The sequence below is a fragment of the Cygnus olor genome, chromosome 11, assembly GCF_009769625.2.
Source record: "Cygnus olor isolate bCygOlo1 chromosome 11, bCygOlo1.pri.v2, whole genome shotgun sequence".
NCBI lineage: Eukaryota > Metazoa > Chordata > Aves > Anseriformes > Anatidae > Cygnus > Cygnus olor.
The window spans coordinates 14537175-14546998 of NC_049179.1; the positions used below are offsets into that span (position 1 = coordinate 14537175).

The following is a 9824-nucleotide window of genomic DNA, read 5'->3' on the forward strand; positions in this document are numbered from 1 at the left end:
GTACCTAACAGAAAATTGAAATGATAAAGTCCCATGCTTTTGGCAGGGAACCCTCTGCAAATTGTGTGATACTCATCTGTTTGGCAAGTAGAGCTAGTTCTATTAGTGCTGTACTTTTGTAGGAGAAACCAAGAAGAAAAGATACTTGACCAAAGCAACATTTCATACTGTTGACTGTATAGTCCTCTAACAACCCACTCAATTAGGGGTGCAAATGGGGCAGCTGGAGGTCACAGCAGTTTGTGTGGTGGATCAGCCCAAGTGCACAACAGTACCATAAAGGAAAAAGAAACTTCCCTCCATCTCTGCAGAAAACTAGCACACTGTGAAGCCTGGCCCTCCACTCTTGGAACAGCAGCACTAAGAGCCTCAGCACAGGGACCATCCCCACTTCAACTGGGAAGAGTACAGACAAAGTTGAAGGTGGTAGAGGCAGAGAGAAGGCTTTCCAGAACCGCAGAAACTGAAATCCAAACCCAAAGCCAGCCATTGTTTCCAGCGAGCCAAAACATCTACATAAAAGAAGCTCTTAATGTAATTCCCACCAGAAATTACACTGGAAAGCCATCACAAGGTCATCCCACCACAATAGAGTTGGCTGCCCAACAAATAGATTCTTATCATCTGCAATAATCAATTCTCGGAGCTCCTTGGTTATGATCCAGCCCTAAGACAGAGCAGCTGCGATGGCCTTTACATGTGGAAACAAGCATGAGACATCCCAAAGCAAACGCAGGGGAAGAGGTGATAACAGATATGCTCTTCTCTCTGCTCTCCCTAAACACACAATCCTCCCGCTAACGGACAGAATGAGAGATCTCAGCAGAGCTATTACACAGCTTCTGCTCTCCTTAACGGGATGAAACAACAACGTACCTCAGTCTGAGTGCGGCACTGCCTGGACCCGGCAGCGAGCCTGCTGCGGAGGCAGCCTGGTTTCCAACTCCCCAGGAAAAGCAGCAGCTACTGTTCAAGAGTCAGCTGAGCCACTTTCCAGGCACAGTCTTGGCACTCGTGGCAGTGCAATTGTAATGGAAGACCCAGGCTCGCGATCACAAAAGAACAACAATTCCAGTGTCCCAGCATGGCTGTAGCAAGCATAGTGCTGTTGCAGCTCTTTTTATTAATTAACCAGATGTTTAACTTCAGCATCCTGGCTAAAATCCAATACAGAAAGCTACATTTCCTTTCTCTACCTTGCCTTAACTCAACAGCCTCAGCCAGAGCAGCTTTCCCCTCACCCTGCTTCTCGTGCAGTTGCTGCAGAGCAGGTGCAGGGCATCACCCCACAACAAGCTGCAGGTGAGAAACCACCCCTCAGCCTGCCTGACCCAAATTCGTGCAGGCCCTACTGTGTAAGCATAAGGCACTATCATCTCTGCTCTCCACATGGAATCACTTTATGGAATTTATTATTATTATTTGGAGCTCAAATTGAAACCCTCTGGCCACGTACGAGCTCTAAGCCTGCTTAGGGAATGCAGGAAGCAGCTAAAGTGGTGAAGAGGGAAAGATTTATGACAGACAGAAAAGAAATTTTCTTTTCTTGCAAGAAGCTTCACGTTCCTAATCTATTTCTGCTGTTCTTGCTACTCTCTACCAAACTTCTGACAGGTCTTATAGACTAACACTTACCATGCTGCAAGCTGTTCCTCTAAATCCTATTTTATCATACTTTATAACCACCTGGCTAGATTCCCTAGGTGGTATTTCTCACTCTTTCTTGTAGTCCCTAACAGTATCTGTATTGCCAACACCATAACCTCTACATTCATTACCCCTTTCTTCCCGCCAGCAGCATTTCAGCTCTTCTTAACCTGGGCTTCCCTTATCTCTTCCTAGGGAGCTCCCACCCATCTGATGCACATTCAAATCAACACATTAGTGAGACAGATGGACAACAGTTTTCACCTGTCTTCCAAACAGGTCTGAAACCTCACCCCCCTCCCTTTGCTTCAGCAAAACCTACTTCTGTAAGATCTTTGGAAAAGTATTTCTTCCCCTAATAAAATGATATTAGGTGTGGATTTAAAGGGAGATCTGTGAAAGGAGAATAATAGCAGTAACAATGAGGAGTCTCTCTGAAATTGCCTTTCTGAAAGCTCCAAATGGTTTTCTAACAGCACAAAAGTGCTTCCTGATTATTCCTGAGCTAAGGCTCAGGAAAGTCCTATGGGTGGACAGGAGAGTGGACAGCATGGATGTCACCAACTGAACACAAGCATTTCTAAAGGACTGGGGGGAGGATTTATAAAAGCCTTCAGGAAGGAGGCAGGGGGAAGCTGTGGCAGAAACGCTCTGGTCCCTGCCACCCTCCCAGTGATGCTGGAGCAGCATGTATATCCCCTTATACAAGGGGACCTCAGGGCTCCAGTTTTTCCCCATGCTGAAAACTTTCATATATTCCCCGTGGTGGCTGGGAGGCAGACTCTTAGTCTGTAGGTTGCTGTGGGCCTCCCTTATGATCTTCATCAAGATTTTGCAGCAGAAGTTTCAACCAGGACTTTGCAATTTCCCTCCCTACCATCTGACACGTCTTCCTACCTTGCAGTGACTTGTCCCTTCAGATCTTCCTCTGGTTAAATATGTGGGGCTCACCCCCAAACCTCGAGAGAGCACGTGGGCAAGCCCTGGAGATGCCAGCAGTGCCGCTCGTCCCCATCCCTAGAGCCTGTAGCGCTCGCTTGCAGGAAGGAGAGCTGCTAACACGAACCTCATGCTGTGTTCCCATGGCAACCCAAGTGTCATGTTCATCATCGTCTCATGTCTGGCGAAAAAAGATCCAGGGCCGATGAAGAGAAATCCAGGAGCACCAATGGGCTTTGCTGGGGCCTGGCGGTTTTTAACAACCTTGCTTGCACCGTTCAGCCTGGGGCTGCTGGGGAAGGCAGCACCCAGCTCAGTGATGGCACAGAGGTTTGAGCAGGAGGCTGTCTGGGATTAAAATGCATCCAGTCAGATACATACAGTTCATGTCTCATCTGCTTTGTCTCACTTTGAAGCTGGTGACACATGATCAAATTACCACAGATATAGAAGTTACTAAATGTTAGCAGAAGAGGTTTCAGCATCACCTACCCTATCTCACATGTGACATGACCTGGGGATAACAGTTGCTATCATTTAGCTTTGCTCAGTGGCACACAATGACTTATTAAACCACATTAATTTAATAATATGGCTGAACTCAGAGTTGCTCCGCTCGAGGCAGGAGGGAACTTTGTGTGCGTCAATTCCCTCCCAGACTCAGGGAGCTGCCACAGCCTCATTGTCCCATGCTGTTCGCTGCTGACATCTGTGTCCCAGAAACCAGACCCAGCTGGGGCTCCGACGCTTTCACTGGCAGGAATCCATATGAGTTTCTCCACTGTGATGACACAGCAGCAATTAAAGCATTTCCACACAGATTTGTACATAAGGGAGCTCACCTTCGAGTTCTGAGACAAATGTGCTACAAAAGGCAGTCTGGAGATGTATCACTGGCCACTTTTGGAGCTCTCTGATGTGTTCTTGCTGGAGGCATTAAGAGATCTAAGGCTGGAGGATTCATTTCAATCTCTTTAAAATCAGTTCCCCTGATGTGTTGTTTTTACTATGGAAAAAAAAATAAATAAAATAAAAGTAAGAGGAACTTTCAGCCTGAGAAACAGAAAGGGGAGATTTTTAAAATGATGCTTAGGAGAAAATCTTCTGCCTGGAAAGGAAGACTATGCCTGTGCTTGAGAAGAAAAGGGGAAGGGAAGTGTAAGGGGAATGGTAGCAGTATGCAGCGAGTCTCTTGATAAGGCAGAAATAAGTGATTTTTGCACATCACAGTGTGTCTACATCCCCACATTGAAGCATGATTCCAACATGGTGCAGAATTTAGGTGAGCTGGTGTCACGATGTTGACTTATAAGTCAATACACATCAAAGAGAAGTATTTCTTGACAGATAAAAGCCACTTGGAGGTGGGAGATGTCGAAAGAATCCCCAAATGCAAAATGTTAGTGAAGTTGCTATTAATCCTCAATTTTAATCCCCAAATTTATTTTGATATGATGTGGTTTTCCCTCCCTGAGTGGTTTAGCTGGCCCAGCAGCGCAGTGTTCAAGTCAGATTTATACCTGTAACTGGGGCAAGCACTTTAGCTAAGAGGTTGCTCTTATCTAGAGCAATCTCTCCCTCCTTAAAGACCAGACCAAAATCTCATGCAGGCAGTCTTTCATGAGAGAGATAAAGAGAAACTGCTTATATGCACTTACACATGCTTTTATGGAAGAAGAAACTAGGGTTTTAGGATGACAAAGGTCAAGGTAGATGTTTCCATGGATGTAATGAAATTCCTGACCACTGCATGACAGCCTACAGGAAAGTGCTTGATATTGTCCAATGGACTAAGCCCTGGACTGTCATCCAAGGGATGAGTTCTCTCTCAGCTGACTTTTAGCATCACCTGGCTCAAGTCTCTCAGCCATTTTACACCTTTGCTCACCTTTTGGCAAACCCTCTGCAACCAGGAGATGATCAGTCCAGTTATTTCCATTGCCCACACCACACCCCTGAGCAGAGGAGAGAGAAACGAGTTTCGAAGCTTACTATTTCCTTTCTGGACTAACCCAAGCTAGCAATCAGCTGTGGCATACAGATGGAAACACCTGAGGGACCATTGCGGTTCAGCTGGGTGTCCTGTTATTCCACTAATAGGCTGAAAAACAAACAAAAAACTGACCCTCAACATTAAGTAATGCAGAGGAGTCCATTAGCCTGCAAGTGCCTGAGATGACAAATAAAATAGTTCTGGCCAGCCTGAACTAAACACAGCAGTGTGCTCATTCCTGCCTTGCTGAGGGGCGTTTCTGCAGAGGAGACGAGCTGTTCTGGCAAGGAGAGTACCTGTGCCCCATCTTTTCCCCTCTGGAGCAGCCAAGTGGGGGTGAGAGCAGCTAATGAGGGAGGTGCGCTGCCTGTCTGCTTGCTCCCCTGACTGGCTGCCTGTATAGAGGCTGCCAGGGAGTCGGACCGTGCCAGCCAGGTTTTTGCAAGCATGTGAAAATTAACAAATCTCACTCTGAGCTGGAAAGGGCAGATAACTGAGAGAATTAAAATTAAAAAAAAAAAAAAAAAATAAATAAATAAAAGAAAGAAAAAAAAGAAAGAAAAAACAGGGAGAGCCAAAAGGAAACACTTCAAAGGCCCATAGCCTGCAGCCCTCATTAATGATAACAACAAAAAAGAAGATGGCAACCTTACATTTTAATCAAAAGCAATTATTTTTTCAAAAAGGTATTATGACTCCGCAGTGCAGAAGCAGGTCTGGCTGCAGCCCCCTGCCCACTGAGGTGTCAGCAGCTGGCTGGCAGGCAGAAGCGGGGTTTCCTTGGTCCTCTGCTTCCTGCACTGCCCAGGAACAGCAGCAGAAGGAAAGCACGAGTGAACGTGTGTCTTGTGAGAAATGCCTCTGGGGAAGAAGATTGAAAGCTACAGGAAACCAAAGGCATTAGAAACATGACTGAAATCTAAATCCCAGCTTCCTCTGGCTGGTATCTCTACGAACGCTGCGTGTAAGATGTTAACTAGAAACACAAAGTCAGTTGAATCAGCAGGAGGAGGCAGCAGGTAGGCAGTCACAGGGCACTGGGGCAGGGACACAAGAGGGGCACCTACGTGGACAGATTCAAGTGGAGGAGTCCAAATTGCAGGTATGTAGAGTGACTCGGATATATACATACGAATGTGCAGGTGCGTGGGACAGCAAGGCTAGAGAGGCTAAGTGTGACCTCCTCTAAAGCCTAAGGAAGATGTTTGTCTCTAATCCGTTCCCTCTGTTTGGTGAAGAAATCCTTATCTCCACCACTGAGGCCAGACAAATGCTCACTTGCAGCCAAAGGGACCAGGGGTCTTCACGAGGAAACTGCATGGAGACTAAAGCAAGGCTTTTCCTGCGATATGTGATATGTGTTGGGCTGTTTGTTCCCCAGGGCATCTTTGTGAAGGAAGAGGTGAAAAAAGGGAAAAGGGAGAGGAGTTTGAGCAGCACAAAACCTGAGTGAGGAAGATCAGAACAGCGCTCAGTGTGTCAGAGCCCTCAGAATGAAGAACCTGTCCCCAGGAAATGCCATGTAATTGTTTCAATTAGTATAAGAGAAGAGACAGTGAAAAAAGGAAGAGGGTTTACAAAGGCAAAGCTTCAATTAAAATAAAAAACAACAGAGAAAGATAGGAGAATTATTTATGAAACGCTGACTTATTTACATAAAAGGAAGAAAAAATATGTGTATTTAGTTGCAGTCAGAAGCTGAATTTTTGCTTGGGCTTTTCAAGGCAGTGCCACATGCAGCAATAGCCTGTGACTCTGCAAAATTTCCATAATGGCACACAAAAAAATGAAGACCAGAAACAGTTGCATCTGGATTCCATCTCTCAAAATATTAAGGTCTGTGTTTAGGTAGCAAGACAATGAGGAGTCGTCATACTTGGGTGGAAGATTCACAACCTGGAGGAAAAAAATAGTTCTTCCAAAGAAAAAAAAATTGGTTCTTCCAAAAGTTCTTCCATAGGCAGTTCTTCCAAAAAAAAAAAAAAAAAAAAAAAAAAAAAGGTACATTCCTGTGGGTGGTAAGATGCAGAAAACAGCTTGCAAAAGGAGAAATCCAATTTCTAATACACATTGGAAACTGTTAGGCTATTTTACTTAAAAACATCCAAGACAGTATGCCACTCAAAAACCCTGAGGCGGAACAACAGGGAAGATTTCACATGTATTGTCTACCCAGACTGTTCAGAGGCATGTAGTGATTTTTGATAACACCCGCAGCACTACTACAGCGTGGGCACTTTCCATAAACAAAACTCTTAGATTGTTGCAATTGTAGGTAGTTAGGAAAAATCAGCTCTGTGGAAATATCCCTTCTTGCTCCAAAATTTTAGGTCTCGCAGAGAAGAAAGGACCAGTCTAAAGCTGCATGAAATCAGAGGAAAGTGAGCACCATATTCTCCCAGATTAATACTGATGGAAGCAGAACTTCTAGCTTCAATAGAATATTCTCTTGCACCCCCAAATCCCATTTTTGGTAACTGCTTCAGAATCTTTGATCCATGCCAGCGTTGGGCCTGATAATCCTAATAGTACTTTGTGTGCCCAAGCACACACAGAGTAGAGTATTCTCAGTTGTTAGCTGTTGAAAATATCTAGGAGTTTGGCAAAATGTGTTGGCAGAAGAGCCACATGGGGTTTGCTCTGTGAGGTCAATCTTGTTTCATTTAACTCATAATCTTTCAATAGTGACAACACTTGATGAAAGAATACTGTGCCTGAAAACCCTGCCTTCCAGTTTTAACAACCAGCCTCTTGTTGCAAACTTGGCTTCTCCAGCATCCTTGGACTACCAGGGCTACGACACCACTACACCAAGGCTTGATGCTTCTCACAAGGTGCCACGGTGGCTGTGCAGTTCTCCAAAGGGTAATGATAGCTTTCTGGATTCCTGTAAGCATTTAACCAAAGTGTGCTTCTGACCCATTTAAGGTTTGCTAACAGGTGGCTACACTGGGAAGAATTAACCTTCAGGTTATTAATACATCCAAAGCCTCTTTGTTTCTGGGGCGTGGGCAGGGGACACTTCAACATTTATGCCCTGCAATCACTCTCCCACCCAAGAGAAAATACTTCTGGTCGGCACCTCTGCCAATTACTGGGGCACAAGCAGTGTCATTTCCAGCGGGGCCAGACAGCAGTGAGTGTCCCGGCATGCCACTGTCTCACTCTCCATCTCGGTCTCTCTGTGATGCCCAGCCTGCTGAGCACTTCCCATCAGTGGTGTGGAGTTGCCAAACAACATTTGTCGTGTCCCTCGGTGGGCCACCGCTTACCACGATGTGGCAGCTCCGACTTTGAAGACAAGGGTTTGTTGTGAAGAGCAAAATAACTTACTTACCCACTCTCTTTATCTCTCCTCTCTTCCTACTTGATGAGGTGAAAAATGAATCATTCTGAATATGACAGATCAAATCCTGCCTTCGGTTGCTCTGGGGTAAATCTTGTTCAAAATTGTCTTTGGGGAATAAATTCACTGCTAGATGCCAAGGACTGGAGCTGCACATCCAGCACACACGTCCAGAATACAGCGAACGTTCCCACATATACACATTAAAGAAAGCAGCTAGAACTGGTCAAATCATAGACAAAATTATTGGCAAATAATTTATTCAGCTATAGTCACGAAATAATTACTCTTATCCATTATTCTTAAACATGACTCAACCAATTCCTGGAAATAACACAGCTAAAGCCTCTTTCTCTGAGCTGCGAACCCTAAGATTTAAATTCTTATTTAATTCCACAGCTCCTTCCCCCTTGTTATTATGTTCAACAGTGTGCTGCTGCTGTTCATGTGCCAATGATACAAGGTTATAAGGCTTAGACAGTTCAAAATGTTCTCTCCGCATCAGTAAAGCTAAAAAGTACAAAGCAGCTCTTACAACTGAGAGCGGGCAGGCCATCTGGCACAGTGGCTTCACTGTGCACTCCCTGCTCCAGGGCTCTTGGCATCTACCTGCAAGCCAGCCACCAGTGAGAGTGCATGCTCTGACTGCAGCTTCTTCTGGGGTGGTGCCCCCCAAATCGCTAGCATTTGGTGTATTTGGCTCCGGAGGAGTGAGGCTGGAGGAGCAAAGGATGGGATTACAGAGCTGGGTTGGGATGCTCTGGAGCAGACCCCGATGTGGGAGAGGTTTGGAGCTGAGGCTGGCGTGTGCTGAGGTGTGTGGACATAAATAGAGGTGTGTGAACGGGAAACTGAGTTTCAACAAAACACTTTTGGCTGTTCTAAAGAAAAGAAATGGATTCTCCACAGCACCGCCCCAGTTGTTTAAGCAAAACACCACCCTACGAGTGTTACTGTGGGATATGTTCTTAGAGCTAGGTGTCCTGTCTAAGTGGTTTGTTTATCTTTGCTCAGAAGCTAATGAGGAAAACAGTATTTCAGCAAAGGATCCTTTCCATGTATTTTAGACAATTATCTTAGAAGGGCACGTAGATATTTACTTTCTACATTTACTTTCTGTATAGAGTAATATGGTCTAGATGCCTAACTTCTAGAAGACTAAGGTTAGGGGTGATGAACCCCAGCCTTCGTGAGCTATTTCTCAGCTAGCGTGCACCTATCTTACATTTCATACAAACTATATTTCCTTAGTTCTTTATGAAAATTTTATGTGAGACCTTATTGAAAGCTTTCCTGAAGCAAAGGCATATGTTACTTCTGCCTTATCCTCTAAGCCAATTAGCCAATAAAGGAAGAAAATTAGATCAGCTTGACAAATCCATGTTGATTGTCTTTTGCCACCTTCTTATCCTATAGCTGCTAATTAATTGATTGTTTCATAATTTGTTGAGGTTTCTCCACAGGCACTCAGCTTAGCTGGCTGATCTAAATTTTCCTGGCTCTTTCGTTTCCCATCTTGACAAACGAATGCCCTGTTTGCCCTTCTCCAGTCTGCAGAAGCCTCCTAGTACAAAAGAAGCTCTTGAAACCCATTCCTAACTGCTCGAAGACTGCTTTCCTTGGGCAACCTGAAGGGGAATTCCCTCAGGTCCAACACTTTGAATTCACTGACTCGATGTAAAGATTATTTAATTTACACCCCTTTGTTCTAGCCGATTCTCACCCCTGTGTCAGTATGACTGCTGCTATGGATCTAGTCACAACTGTTTTGGTGATAAGCAGAATTGAAAAGGCAATGACAATTCCAACCCTCTGCATGTGCTCTCCTTCTGTGGTACATAATGCATGCTTTTATTCCTTCCAGCATATTTATAGGATTTCTTTTTCTTCCCTTGTGTG

At 44.9% G+C, this 9824-nt stretch overlaps 1 long non-coding RNA gene across 2 annotated transcripts in view; it reads right to left on the reverse strand.

Annotated features, from left to right (window-relative positions):
* The window catches only part of LOC121076214, a 136913-nt gene extending 135576 nt beyond the window's left edge, over window positions 1-1337 (reverse strand). For both annotated transcript variants that reach the window (XR_005823391.1, XR_005823392.1), the window contains exon 1: window positions 877-1337. This is a non-coding gene — a long non-coding RNA (uncharacterized LOC121076214). The remainder of the gene's footprint in view (window positions 1-876) is intronic.
* Window positions 1338-9824: the final 8487 nt, after the last annotated feature.